The sequence below is a fragment of the Rattus norvegicus genome, chromosome 7, assembly GCF_021556685.1.
Source record: "Rattus norvegicus strain SHRSP/BbbUtx chromosome 7, alternate assembly SHRSP_T2T, whole genome shotgun sequence".
In the NCBI taxonomy this organism is placed as follows: domain Eukaryota; kingdom Metazoa; phylum Chordata; class Mammalia; order Rodentia; family Muridae; genus Rattus; species Rattus norvegicus.
Window position 1 is genome coordinate 13,997,511 of NC_141540.1, and position 14,885 is coordinate 14,012,395.

At 51.1% G+C, this 14,885-nt stretch overlaps 1 protein-coding gene across 6 annotated transcripts in view; it reads left to right on the forward strand.

Annotated features, from left to right (window-relative positions):
- The window catches only part of Gng7 (G protein subunit gamma 7), a 63,350-nt gene that overhangs the window by 30,128 nt on the left and 18,337 nt on the right, over positions 1-14,885 (forward strand). Inside the window, exon 1 of one of the 6 annotated variants that reach the window (XM_087558855.1) lies at positions 1,460-1,549. The exons of 4 other annotated variants lie outside the window; for them this stretch is intronic. The gene's annotated coding sequence lies outside the window, so the exon portion shown is untranslated. Of the gene's footprint in view, positions 1-1,459; positions 1,550-12,971; positions 12,995-14,885 lie in introns of those variants that run through there. One more of the 6 variants, XM_087558856.1, reaches the window with a different exon arrangement.

Here is a 14,885-nt window from a genome sequence, read left to right on the forward strand (position 1 = left end):
ATCACACTTAACTGCCTCAGCAGGTTTCCTAAGAACTCTGAATATATTTCCTTAGGATTTTTGTTATTGATTTGTTGCGATTTTTACATTTTTACATTTGACAGGCAAACGACACTGTGATTGATGGTTTTCTTCTAGCTTTTTACCCGTCTAGCTCCTTCTACGACTCATCTGTGTCCCTCCCGTCTGAATCCTGGGGATAGAATGTTCTCCTTCATTGCTTCTTTAGGTGAAAATCTTTAGCAAGGAGTTGAGGGAGAGAGACAAACTCAAGGTCATAGTTTTTGCATAATTTCTCCCTGAAAAAAATAATAACTTTTGTGAGAAGTGAAGATGGGCAGCTCAGTGGGTAGGCGGCTTCCCCATGCCAGACCCCTGAGATCAGTGCCTGGGGAAGGGCAGCTGTGACTCTGTGAGTCATCGTCTAACCTTTGCAAGTGCACACACACACAATCGCATGCACACTGCACATAACCACACACACACACACACACACACACACACACACACACACACGTTTTCGAGATGGTCTCACATATATTCCCTGAGTTCTGGAATAACCCTCATGGCCATCACACACCTGGCTGATTAAAAAGAAAAAATATTCAAAACTTTTCCACAAAGACAGTGGGAAATCCTTAGAGCAGCTCAAGGTCAGACTTTTTTAAGTGACACAGAGGTCAAGTTGGCCCTGACACAATGCTCCCTCAGTTGGTCCTCAGAGATGCTGAAACCACAGCTTCCTGTACCCTAGTAGGTCCCCAATCCTGCACCTGGCATGCAGCCTTGCAGGTCACTCTTCAGCCTGCCCTGGCCGGGTGGGGGCGGGAAGGGGGGAGGAGACTCAGTCAGACCGGAGGGAAGGTTGGTTTTTAATCTTCTCTTTGCCGTGGCAGTGAGTGCGGGAGTGTGAGTTACACTTTGTTCGAGAAGCTTCCTGACTGTTCTCAGGATATGTGTGCGGTTGCTAGGTGACTTAAGGCGTCAGAGTTCTTGTGATCTCACTCAGCTCAGAAAGAGAAACTAGGGATCAAAGTCCAGAAACAATAAGAATCAGTGCTATACAAATGGGGTGTTCATGTGTGTAAGTGTGGGTGGGTGGATGGGTGGGTGGGTAGGTGGGTGGGTGGATGAATGGACAGATATGTGGATGGATGGATGGGTGGGTGGGTGGATGGATGGATGGACAGATATGTGGATGGATGGATTGATGGACGGACGGGTGGGTGGGTGGATGGATGGGTGGATTGGTGGATGGGTGGATTGGTGGATGGGTGGATGGATAGATGGATGGGTGGATTGGTGGATGGGTAGATGGATGGACGGACGGGTGGGTGGATGGATGGATGGATGGATGGATGGATGGATGGATGGATGGGTGGCCAAACAGGTTGATGGACGGTTCATAGGGTTCAGGAATCAAATTCAAGTCTCCGGTTTCCTTTGCAGCCAAGAGTTCCTGAGGCACAGCCAGGGCACCTGGGTCAGCAGTCTGAAAGGGGAAATAGGATGATCCAAGGTCTTCAGGAAGAGAGAATGGAAGACTCGGGTGGGTGTGTCTTGTTTATATAGACAGGTTCTCTCTGTGCGGCTTGTACTGATCTCTAGAACTCACTGAGATCTGCCTGCTCTGCCTGGGATTGAAGGCTATGCCCCCAAGTCTACTTCTAGCAACTTTATTAAGATAAAGACTTTATACAGTCTTGTGTGCCTGTCCTTCCGGTCCATTCCCAGAATATTAAGCTAGCCCAAAGTTCCCGCTTTGTCCCCGGCCACTTCCATTCCAACACTCTGAAAGCTACTTCCTGTCTCGGCGTTCCTGTCTTGGAGTCCACATGGTGTGGCCCTCGTGTCTGGGTGTCTGTCTCAGATGTCCTCAGGACCCCTCCACACTGTGGCAGAAACTGGGTGACACCCTCAGTGACAGGTAGATGTGGAATCGGGGCTTCCCGATTCTTGTCACAGGTTCCACACAAAGGTGGAGGAGCCCATCCAAACATGAGACTGTAGAAATCTGAGAAGAGGCAGGAACCTGAGATCTCAGGGATGGCGTTCTAATCACACCTGAACAAACAGACCACAAAATCAATCAATCAATCAGAAGGTTGGGCCGGAGGGTGGTCTTGGAAAAGAAGCTGGCTTCCCCGGGAAGGTGACTTGTGCTACAGTGCATGGTGTGACCAACCAACCTGGGCTGAAGAACGTGAGAGCTCAGATGGGTGCGTCACCCAGGCCACGGTGTAAGCCGGTCACTGTGAACTCGAGTTCCCACAGAGAGGCCAAGGAGAGTTACGTCATCAGAAGAGCAAAGGTCAGAGGAGGGTGGAGAAGAAATATGGTCGCTGACAGGAGAAAGTTCCACAGGGCCAGCGTCCAGCCTCAGCCTTCCTGGGCACACCCCAGCCCAGCTCTGTGCAAGTCTCCAGCTGTCAGTTTTGAGGGAAAACAACCCATGAATACTATATTTTGGTCTCTGTTACTTTTTTTGTTTGTTTGTTTAGTTTAGTTTTTGTTCTTGACACAGGGTTTCTCTGTGCTCCTCTGGCTGTCTTGGAACTCCCTCTGTAGACTAGGCTGGCCTTGAACTCAGAGACCCTCCTGCCTCGGGATACTGACATTCTGAGGTCCTCTCTTCCTCCTCAGAGGATCTGATTAATATGCAAATCCTACTGCCCTGGAGCAGGCTGTCTCCTTGCTGTTTCTCCATGGCCCTGAGGCAGCCACCCATGTCTTGCAGTGCCTCTGCAGGACCACAGACCTTAGGTTCCAGGAGACCTTTAACAAGCAGCCTTACCTCCTCTGTCCCCATTCGCCTAGCATTTATCTCCCTCTTGCCCCATCACATCGGCTGCCATTTCCAGACCAGTACCTAATGGAAGTGGAGGAGGAGGCCGGGGGTCCTTAGGTGGTCAGACTTAGCCACAAGCACCTTAACTCAGTGAGCCTTCTCTCTGGACATTATTGTCTTTTCTCGTCTTCTTCCTTTTTAAAAAATGTATTTATTTCCTCTTTTTTTTTTTTTTTTTTTTTTGGTTCTTTTTTTCGGAGCTGGGGACCGAACCCAGGGCCTTGCGCTTCCTAGGTAAGCGCTCTACCACTGAGCTAAATCCCCAGCCCTATTTCCTCTTTTTTGTTTTTTTTAAATTTTTTTTTTATTTTTTTATTTTTTCCGAAGCTGAGGACTGAACCCAGGGCCTTGCGCTTGCTAGGCAAGCGCTCTACCACTGAGCTAAATCCCCAACCCCTTTTTAATTTATTTTTATTTTTTTTTAATTTTTTCCCTCTTTTTGTATTGCCCCTTTCATGGTTTAAGGGTTAGGAAAGTTGAGCCCCCACCCCACCCCCACCCCCCACCCCCCACCCCTGGGCTACCCAGAATAGCACCAGTAGAAGGATCAGTGGAATCTGCTACACTGGACATCAGCTTGCTCCCTGTGAGGATGTAGAAAGTGCTGTTCCCTAACTGCGTGGTGAATGAGAGACAGCCGTGATGGTAATGCTGACATTGAGGCCCGGCCCTGTGAGGTTGCATAGGGATGGCATTGGCCAGGCGGAGGTGTCGAGGGAGAAGGACTTCTTTTCTTTTTAAATATTTATTTTGTATATGAGTACACTGTAGCTGTCCTCAGACAAACCAGAAGAGGACATCAGATCCCATTACAGATGGTTGTGAGCCACCATGTGGTTGCTGGGAATTGAACTCAGGTCCTCTGGAAGAGCAGTCAGTGCTCTAACCGCTGAGCCATCTCTCCAGTCCCCATTCATTGTCTTTCTTGGTGAGAGTCTGTCCCAGCCCCCTTGGGCAGCGATTGTGAGGCCTAGGCCCATGTCATTCTGGCCTCTGTTTACTGTGAACCCCTCCCTGGGCTCACCCAGTCCGGGATCTACACAGCACCCAGGTGACAGGCCTCCCCAGCAAAGGGGCAGTTGCTTTCTTTTCCACTTTTAATTTGTTAGGTTTTCTATGCCTCTGAGCTCCAAGTTGATCTCAAAACAAGATCCTCCTGCCTTCGCCTCAGTGCTCAGAAAACAGGCACACACAACTGTGTGTGTGAGTGTATGAGTATGTGAGTGTGTGTGTGTGGTGTGTGTGTGAGTGTGTGTGTGGTGTGTGTGTGAGTGTGTGTGGTGTGTCAGTGTGACTGTGTGAGTGTGTTTGTGTGAATGTGTGTGAGTGTGCATGTTTGGTGTGTCAGTGTGACTGTGTGTGTGTCAGTGTGAGTGTGTGAGAATGTGTATATGAGTGTGTGTGCATTAGTGTGAGACTGTGAGTGTGAGCATGTGGTGTGTGTGAGAATGTGTGTGGTGTGTGAGTGTGTGTGAGTGTATGTGTGTGGTGTGTCAGTGCGTGTGTTTGGGTGTGTGTATGTGAGTGTGTTTTCATGAGTGTGAGTGTGTGAGAGTGTGTATGTGTATGTGAGTATATGTGTGTGTGTCTGTGAGTGTTTCTGTGTCAGTGTGATTGTGTGTGTCAGTGTGAGTATGTGTGTGTATGAGTGTGCTTGGCATGTGTGAAAGTGTGTGGTATATGTGAGTGTGTGAGTCTGTGTTTGAGTGTATGAGTGTGTGTGGTGTGTGAGTGTGTGTGGTGTGTGAGTGTGAGTGTGTGAGAGTGTGAGTGTGTGAGTGTGTAAGTGTGTGTACACAGAGGCCAGAAGAGGACTTGGGTTCCCTGCTCCGTCACTGTTCATCTTATCCCCATGAGGCAGAGCCTCACTCACGGAGCTGGGCAGGGATCAGCAGCCCAGCCATCCTCCTGTCTCCGCAGGCAGTGAGTGCCATTGTTCAGGGTTCAGGCATGCACAGCCCCAGGCCTATGTTCTGTGGCTGCTGGGAATTTGAACTCAGGCCTGTAAAATCCACTGACCCACTGAGCCGTGTCCTTGGCCCCTTCACATTCTTTTTTTTTTTTTTTTTGGTTCTTTTTTTTGGAGCTGGGGACCGAACCCAGGGCCTTGCGCTTCCTAGGCAAGCGCTCTACCACTGAGCTAAATCCCCAACCCCCCCCTTCACATTCTTGATTCTAACCTTCTCTTGGGGACAAACCACTCACTGTAGACAAGAACACTTAGTCAGGGTTCCTATTCCTGCACAAACATCAGGACCAAGAAGCAAGTTGGGGAGAAAAGGGTTTATTCAGCTTACACTGCCACAAAGGAAGTCAGGACTGGAACTCAAGCAGGTCAGGAGGCAGGAGCTGATGCAGAGACCATGGAGGGATGTTACTTACGGGCTTGCTTCCCCTGGCTTCTCAGCTTGCTTTCTTATAGAACCCAAGACCACCAGCCTAGGGACAGCACCATCCACAATGGGCTGGGCCCTCCCCCTCTTGATCGCTAGTTGAGAAAATGCCTTATGGAGGTCTCATGAAGGCATTTCCTCAACCGAGGCTCCTTTCTCTGTGATAACTCCAGCTTGTGTCCGTTGACACACAAAACCAGCTAGTACAAATACCACCACCACCCAAGTTAGGAGTTTTCTAATGTCTCCCAGGAAGTTCTGGGATTCTGTATTTGGGTGCTGCGTGCCTGCAGAAAGTGCAGACCGTTGTGCACATGCGCAGCATCAGGAGTCCCTGCTGTCCTGTGTTCCAGGATACAGAGACACACCTCAGCTTTAATTACTCTTGCATTTCCCTTGCTGTCAATCAGTAACTTGTGTGAAGATACTCTAAGCGCACGAGTGGACTCCCGGGATTGACCTTTCTACTGCTACAATCCGTTAATGATTCCCTAATTTCAATTTCCTTCTAGAAGTTCCCGCTGGCCATCTGCTGCAGGAAAGGCTATGTCCGTTCCTTCATTCGCGCTCAGCTGTGCAGACATTTGCATGACGTTAATTCTCTTAGTTGTCTCCAAAGTGTATGGAGTTACCTCCTAGCTCGCTTTGGCTATTATTTTGCAGTAATGGGAGAGGAAACTATCATGCCTCATGCTAAAACAGAGTGCAACCCTGACCACGCCTCCAACCCCTTCACTGCGGGGATTGTGGGCGGGACTTTCTCTGACCACGCCCCCAGGTCGCTCACTGAGGGATTTCAGTGGGAGCTTCACCTTGACCACACCCCTAGTATTGCTGTAATTTCTGAGCTCTACAACTGTACCGCCACTGTGTCTCTTTTTTTTTTTTTTTCTTTTCTTTTTTTCGGAGCTGGGGACCGAACACAGGGCCTTGCGCTTGCGCCACTGTGTCTCGTACCAGCCCTGAAATAGTTCTAGGGAAACTTAGCTACCTATAGCTTTCCCAGTCATGTGCACTGTAAGATGTCTACATGGACGCTCACATGCATGTAACTTTTCGCAGGAAAGCTGAAACTTTGGCCATTAAAGTCTACTTCGGTGTCAACCGTGCTCGGAGGACAGATGAGGCTGCAGCATGTCAGTGGATGTGCTGTCTTTTCTTTTCGTAGCATACTTTTTAATTTGATTTTTTTTTTCTTTTTTTAAGATAGGATTTCTCGTGGAGCGCTTACCTAGGAAGCGCAAGGCCCTGGGTTCGGTCCCCAGCTCCGAAAAAAAGAACCAAAAAAAAAAAAAAAAAAGATAGGATTTCTCTGTGTAGCCCTGGCTGTTCTGTAGCCCAGGCTGCCCTCGAATTCACAGAGATACGCCTGCCTCTGCTGGGATTAAAGGCACCGCCTGGCTGCGTGACTTCCTTCTGACACAGCTTCTCTAAGTAACCCAAATATGCTATCCTCCTGCCTCACCCTCCCAATGCTGGGATCTCAGACTGGGTACCAAGTGCTGGTTTACGAATGAGCCTGAGATGGAGAATCCTTCCTTTCCTTCCCAAACATTCTCACTATCTGTCCCCAGTGAGGAAAGGCCATAGTGACAGGATTTCATTCTATCGTACAAGGCGGTTGTGACTGAGTGAGTTTGTATGTGCTATGTGGTGTGTGATGTGTTATGTGTGGTATGTGTGTGTTGTGTTGTGCGTGGTATGTGTGGTATGTGTGTGTGTTATGTGGTGGGTGCTGTGTATGTGGTATGTGTTGTGTGTATGTTGTGTGTGTTGTGTGTGCTGTGTACTGTGTGTGTGCTGTGTGCTGTGTGTGTGCTGTGTACTGTGTGTGTGCTATGTACTTTGTGTGTGCTGTGTACTGTGTGTGTGCTGTGTGCTGTGTGTGTGCTGTGTGCTGTGTGGTGTGTGCTGTGTGTGTGTGGTTTGTGGGTATGGTGTCTGCTGTGTGTGTCTGTGGCTGGGTATGCATGTGGAGGTGAGAAGACAACTTTTTTTTTTTTTTTTTTTTGGTTCTTTTTTTCGGAGCTGGGGACCGAACCCAGAGAAGACAAACTTTTGTGGGAGATGGATCTCTCTCTACTCTGTGTGTCCAGGGATGATTCTCAGTAGCCGGGTTTGGCCGCAGGCCGCTTTATCTGCCAAGCCATCTCAGTAGCCCAGGGAGGTGGACACCCTATTCTGTGTCAGGATTCGGAGCAGAGAGGCCTTGCCAGGTGACTGCATGACCCTGCAGACAGGCTCTAGGACCCCAGGATGGATGCAGCTTTGTTTCGAGCTCAGATCTGACTGACTGGCCTCCTGGGGCCACCGAGTCTGCACACTCCACCCCTCCCCTCTAGGCCTGCAGTCCTGCTGTGTGAGAACCCGTGTTTCTTTGCCCCTCCCAGGAAGCCTCCTCAGTCTTTTACCAGTGAGCAATGGTCACTCGGGGGCACTGGGAGTCTTTTGTTTAGGAAAGATGGTGAAGAGGGTGGACTAGTGGGGGAGACCTCAGGCCATGTGAAGCTGGGACTCCCATAGACTTAGGATATCAGGGCACCTGCACCCTAGTGGCTCTTAGAGGCCTGAGAGGCGGAATGGAGACAAGCCCCAAGCAGTGTGTGTGTGTGTGTGTGTGTGTGTGTGTGTGCACATAATCTGTGTGCATGTATGTGTGTCCATGGTGTATGCATGTGTGTGCACATGTGTGCATGTTTTGTGCATGTGTGTATGTATGTATAACATGCGTGTACATGCATGTATGTGTGTGAGAGCACACATTCTGTGCATCTTGTGTTTCCACACATGCTCTCCCACCTGTCACTGCCCCGCCTGATGGCCAGATGAGGTCACACCCACCCGCATGCCTCAGTTGAAGCCAGCTGTGCCACAGCCAGCTTCCCTAGGAGGTGAGCCACAGGGGCCTCTGCTTGATAACTGTCACTGGAACCCTGCACGGGCGGTGAATCCTGCAGGTGCCTGGCTGTAGCTGGGAACACCGGGAGCCGGAGCGGAGCCTTCCAGAGCTTGTCTCAGGAGCCAGCGGCAGAAGGGAAGTTTACATTCTTGGGATGTTTTCCTTAACAGTCACTGCCTCTCCAGCCATTTCCTGACTTCAGGCAGACGAGTCACAGACAGGCCAGGGACATTGGCTTCATGCCAGCCGGAGGTTTTTCACGTGTGGGAGTTCGTCCAAGGTGCAAATCCTCCCAACTACAGCCTGTAGACAAAGACCGGAGAATCTGATCACCCCAACCAGCCGTGTGACCCAAATCTCTTAGAGCGATGTCTCCACCCCCCTTGCAAGAAGATGGTGGAGTTCCTGGGCAGGGCCCAGGGCACCCCATAGAGAATGACCCCAACCAATGTCCCCAGGGAACCAGGCCTCTGTGTGTGTGTGTGTGTGTGTGTGTTATGTGTGTGTCTGTGTGTGTGTGTGTCTGTGTCTGTGTGTCTGTCTGTGTCTATGTGTGTCTGTGTGTCTGTGTCTATGTGTGTGTGTCTATATGTGTGTGTTTCTGTGTGTGTGTGTGTGTGTGTGTGTGTGTGTGTATCTGTGTGTCTATGGTACAGGAACCTGGTATGTGCGGTGGAGAGGGTTCTGACTGAACCTGTTGACCTCAGGCTGCAACCCAGACAGAAAACTGACGGTTGCCTTGGACAGCCAAGGTAAGGGTGGCTGACACACATGTGCCACACCAGCATTTTGAAGAATGACATTTTGAAGGGTTGTAAATTCAAGGCCAGCCCAGATCCTCAGTGAATTCCTGTTTCAAAATAAAGACTGAAGAGGTCTGGGAGCTGTTTGTAGTGAACCACTCGGAGGTAAAAGCAAGCGGGTCCCTTAGCTCGGAGGTAAAGCCAGCCTGGTCTACCTATACAGCAATTTCCAGGACAGCTTGGTCTACATAAGCAAGACTCTTAAAAAGAGGGGTTGAAGAGGCCAGGTTAGATTTATTAGCTGGCTGATATTCTGGCTTTCATCCCTGTCACTATCAGTAAAACAAAACAAAACAAACACCCTGCTGACAAGTACTGAGGCTTCCCTCCTGCAAGGAAGGTGACACCCTGGCTTTTGGCTTTTGGGATTTTCAACAATTAAGGCCCGGTGTCTGCAGAATGTGTGGATTTCACCCATGTTCTGCAGATCTGCGGAGACAGCGGAGTCCCTGGGGCTTTGCCTATGGTGGTGTCCCGTGTGCGTCAGGAGGTGACCTGGCTGACTGTCTCTGGCTAGCCCTGCGGCAAGTCACGGGAGCCTGTGCGCCTGTGCGCCTGTGCACCGGGTCTCTGCCTAGGGCAGCGAGAGAGCATACAGACGTGGGTAACTGCGCGCGGCTGCTAGTGGCTGCACGCGTGCACGTCTCAGGCTGGCTCTGCTTCTCTTGGGCAGTTCAGTTTCCCAGAAGCCTCCCAGACGCATCCTGGAGCGAGGCCAAATAAAAAGAAATCAAAGTCACCGCCTGCTTTTCTTTCCCGCCTGAGGGCTCACGGTGACCTTTGTCCTATTTCAGGAAGCTTGAGCCATTTGTGCAGAGGCAGCAGGGCACCCCTACCTCAGCCTACTCGGGAGACTCACGGACCCTGAGCCGCTTTAGCAGAGGAGGGTGCAGGGTTAAGGAGAGCGTGGGGTTGTCTGTCGAGTTAAGAGAACTTCGCAGCTTCACACAGGGAAGCTGGCTGTTAAAGAGAGTGCAGAATTTCCTAATAACCTCACCCCCACTCCACCCTGCTGTATCCTCAGAAGAATGGAAAGCCAGGGTGGGGACAGGTGGTTGCACATGCGTCTTCACAGCTGAGAAGTAAAAACAACATCCACCCATATGGTGGTACGTCCATACAGTGGAATATTACTCAGCCATAAAAAGTGAAGGGCATTCATTCTACTGCTTGCTCCAACATAGATGACTCTTATGGACACATGCTCTGTGACATAGGTTCTCACCTGTCACCCCTGCACTGAGGATTCAGAGGCGGGAGGATCAGGAGTTCAAGGTCATTCTCAGCTACATACTGAGTTCTAGACCAGCCTGGGCTACCTGAGACCCTGTCTCCAAACACAAAGCTAATTTCTCTGAATTGAGCATCATATTTCATGCCTGTCATCCCAGTACTCAGGAGGCTGATGCAGGGGGACCACTATGAATTTGAGGCAGACCTGGATGACTGAGTGAGAGCCCACACTTCATGGTCCCTTATCACTGGGGTAGAACTCAAGACTTTCCATGTGTGAGGCAATCACTCTACCAACCAATCAGTCACCCCAGCACAGGACCGCATGTGCACGTCCTCAGAGAGCTCAGGACCCTAAGGAGGGAAGGTTGGGCTGTCTCCACCCAGCATCTGTGCAGCTTGTGTGTGGCAGACTCGTGGGAAAAAGGAGCGCACTGAACCACACTCCACCCTACCCCTGTAGGCAGAGGTCACGTTCAGATAATTCTAAAGGACACAGCTTCTACCCAGATTCACAGCCAATCCAGGACAGGGTTGGTGAGTCCCTGTTTTCCATTGGCTTCCCTATAAGGAACTTTCCCCTCCCCACATGTCTGTCGACCCTTCCTTCTGATCCAGCATGACCCTCACCCCAGAACTTCATCTACCCTTGACCTTTTTCATAGCTGCCTACTATTCTCCCAAGCAGCCTAAGCAAGAACTAAAGATTTTGCTTTAAAATTTTCCTCCCGTTTATCTCTTTCATGTGTGGGCACGAGCCAGGGCACACATTTGGAGGCCAAAGGTCAGATGGCAGCTCTCTCCTTTCACCACGCAGACCTGGGATTCAGGTCATCACGTCAGGGTTGGCCACAAGTACCTTTTACCACTCAGCCACCTTGCCAGCCCGGGAGTAAGTAAAGCTTGAAGGTTTAGCCAGAGTGTGTTCTGTCGTCAAACCAGAAATCTAATGGCTCTCCCGAGCCTGGCCCACCTGAGGGTCTAGCCTGTTTATTTATGTGTATTTTGTGATTCGTTTCTGGGTCGAAGCTGCCTCACTCTTCAGCCTGTGCTAGCTTTGAACTTACTCTATAGTCCAGGCTAACCTCCCCCTCAGAAATCCCCCTGCCTCAGCCTTCTCAGTGCTGGGATGACGGGTATATGCCATCGCACCTGGCTTAATTGGAACAGCTTATCGAAGTAGGGCCAGTTCTGTGGTGATGGAATGTTCTGGAATTAGTATGGTCAAACATTGTTCAGCTCTGGCAGGATGCTCATGCTCTGAGCGGTAAATTCTGAGTCAATGAACTTGCCTCCTCTTATGTAAAATGGCCCCGTTTCTGGTGCTCAGTGGGCAGGGCCCTTGCCCAGTGTGCACGAGGTCCTGGTTTCACCCTCAGTACCCAGAAACCAAGCCGGGGAGTGGCACCTACCATCCCAGGATTCCTGAGGTGGAAACAGATCCTCAGCTACACAGAGTTCCAGGACAGCCTGGGCTACATGAGACTCTTATCCACAAAAGGTGGAAGCCCAGCCGCCCTGGGTCCCAGGAGACTCAGAAGCCCAGCTCTAAAACCCCTCAGGTTCTCTGGAGTTTCTCTCACGTCCGACCTCCTCCTGAGAAGACACAGGAAAAGTCTTGGGGGTTTCCCATGCCCTTGCTGAGCTGGTGAGACCGGGGCTGGCTTCCTTGGTTGTTTCTGAGGGGCAGAAAAAAGAGAAGTGAGGATTCTTTGTTTTCAGATCCTTCCAGGAGGCTACCCACTGACATTTCAGAGTCTGGGCTCTTGGAGACTTTGAGGTGGGACTGGGAGGGGAGCAGGCAGAGGCAACATGGAAATGTCAACTAGGAAGCTGTCCCCCCAGTGGAGCCTGAGCCTGTGGGTCTGAGCTGAGTCCCTGCTTCCTCCCATTCCAAGCCCCACCCGGTGTGCCTGCCACTTGCATGCACACACTCATGCATACACACAGACACACGTACACAGGCACACATACACACATGTACACATACACTCTCACACACATGCGTGTGTATACACACTCATGTACACACATGCACGCACGCACATGCACACACACATACACATGCGTGTGTACACACATGTACGTGCGCACACACCACGTTCCCAGATTTTACCCAGGCTGCTTAGGGTCAGAGCAGGTCTCTGCCCGTCTTAGCTTTGGGAAGAGAGTCCACTCTGTCCCCCTCACTCAGTCACCCAAGCAAGCATCTCCATCCTCCCTGCATCCTAAGTGGAATCTTGGTTGTGAAGAGGCAGGAAGAGAGTATCTGAAGACTCTGGATCACCCCGTATTTAAAGAGGAGCGAGGAGCCTGGCACCAAGTGTCCAGCTGCCATGGCTCACCCAGGTCATGGTCGGAGAGCCCCACAGCAAGACAGTGTCTCAGACCACAGCAGGCTTGGTGTCCTTGAAGGTATTAGTGGGAGCTGCTGTGATCAACTTGCCCCAAAGGCAAAATGTCTTCCCCTTGCTACCTGCTGCCCTCACCCTCCGCGGTGGCTTTCCCTTTCTTTCCCGTCTGCCCACTTGTCTTCAGTAGGACAGCTTTATTCTGCAGCCCAGGCTGTTTTCAAGCTCATGGCCACCTTGTGCCTCAGCTTCCTGAGCCAGGGACTGGTAGGCAGGAACCTCTGTGCTGATTGGTAGAGATGTGGTAATTTTGTTACAATTGTAGTTGACTTTGTGTCTCTTATTGATGGTTATAATGTCTGGTTCTGTTTTCTTTTTCATTATCGCTAAGGGTCTTGGGATGTGTCCTCAGGCACTGAGGAGGGGGATCACAACTACGTCCGTGTCCTGGTGCATGTTGGGAGAAGGTACTGGGAACCTTGGGGGCAGGCGATCTGTGAGTGCATGTGTGTGAGTGTGGTATGCAGATGCACACGTGTGGAGGTCTGAGAAAGTCAAGTTCTGTCACCTTGAGACAGGGTCTCTCACTGGACCTGGAGCTGGGCTTGTTGCCTGTGAGACTCTCATCTCGACCTCAGTTCTGTTTTAGAGATCCACACAGCCATGCCTGGGACTCAAACTTGGGTTTCTCGCCCTTGCAAAGCACGTGGTCTTACCCACTGAAGCACAGCTTACTGAGGGTGACCAGGACACAAGTGTGCGACACCATCCGGCACAGGGACAGCACAGGGATAGCTTCTGTGAATCTGCACTTCAAAATAGGAAGGTGCACGGGTGGGTTGTGGGGAGGTGGGGGGCACAGCTTTAGTCCTGGCACTCTGGAGTCAGAGGCAGGCGAATCTCTGTGAGTTCAAGGCCAGCCTGGTCTACAGGGTGAGTTCCAGGACAAGTCAGGACTACACAGAGAAACTGCCTCAAAAAAAAAAAAAAAAAAAAAAAAAAATGAGAAGCTGAGTGTGGTGGAGCCAGACCCTGATCCTCCAGAGGTAGGATCGGGGTCACCGTAGGCGCCCTGCAGAGCGTTTGGGGTTGTGGGATGAGAAGTCACCTCCAGCATCTGGGTGTCAGTCATATCTAAGGTGAGGTGACAAATGTCCTAGAGCCTCAGCCCCTACTGTGTGATTTGGGGTACCCGAGAGATGTCTGTCTATGCATGTGGCCATAGAGAGGGTGGAGCCCAGGAATATTGCTCCCCACAATGAAGGGTTCAGGCCTCAGGCTTCCCTAAGCCTCCTTCTCCAGCAGAGAAGGCTGGTCTCAGGCTAAGCAGCCACCCATTGTGTGGGTGGAAAACCCCTGTTGTTATGTGAGAACGTCCACTGTTTGTAATGGAAGAGGGGCTGAGGTGGGCGGCTGGAGTCACAGGGACTGTCCCAGTCAGAGGGCAGCAGCCTCCTGCCTCGTGAGCCACCAGCCCAACCTGGGCAGGAAGTCCACCCTGGGTTGGCCTCACGAGGGACAGCCCACTGCAGAAGCAGCTTCAGAGATGGGGATCCCCCAGGAGTGATGACCGGCTTCTAACTGCCTGATCTCACCAGGGACCTCAGCTTGAGTCAGTCCCCAGAAATCTGCCAGCTAAGGCCTGAACAGAAGGACAAGACCCCTGCTGTCCGTCCCCTCTCCAACCCAGCTCCACCCAGTGTCCTACAGATCGGGAGGGGGCAGCCCTTGAGCCCAAGTTCAAGGCCAGCCTAGGGGCTGGGGAGACATCTATGTTGGTAAAGTTGTGCAAAATGGGGGCCCAAGCTCGGATCTCCAGTACCCGTGTAACCTCAGAACCAGAGAGACAGGGCAACAGGATCCTAAAGCTTGAAGTGCTCCGCCCAACCCACTGTTCTCAATAAACAAGACAGACAGCAGCCGAGAAGGGCAGGGCTTCCTTTGGCCTTCACGTGCATGAGCACACAAAACACAGCCAGCCGGGATAGTGAGTAAGACCCTGTGTGTGTGTGTGTGTGTGTGTGTGTGTGTGTGTGTGTGTGTGTGTTTGAATGTGTGTGCGTGTATTGTCATGCACATGCATGTGTATGTAAATGTTCATGTGTGTCTGTGCATGTGTGTGCATGTTTGTGTGTGTCATGTGTGTGGTATAAGTGAGTACATGTTCATGTGTTTGTGCATATGTTCCTGTGTGTGGTGTGGTTTGTGTTCCTCTGTGTGTGTGTGTGTGTGTGTGTGTGTGTGTGTGTGTGCGCCATGTTCCCGTGTGTGTTCGTGTGGTGTATGTGTATGGGCGTGTGGTGTGTACACATACCACAGCTTGCCAAGATGGATGGCCCACAGTCAGTGCTCCCCTAA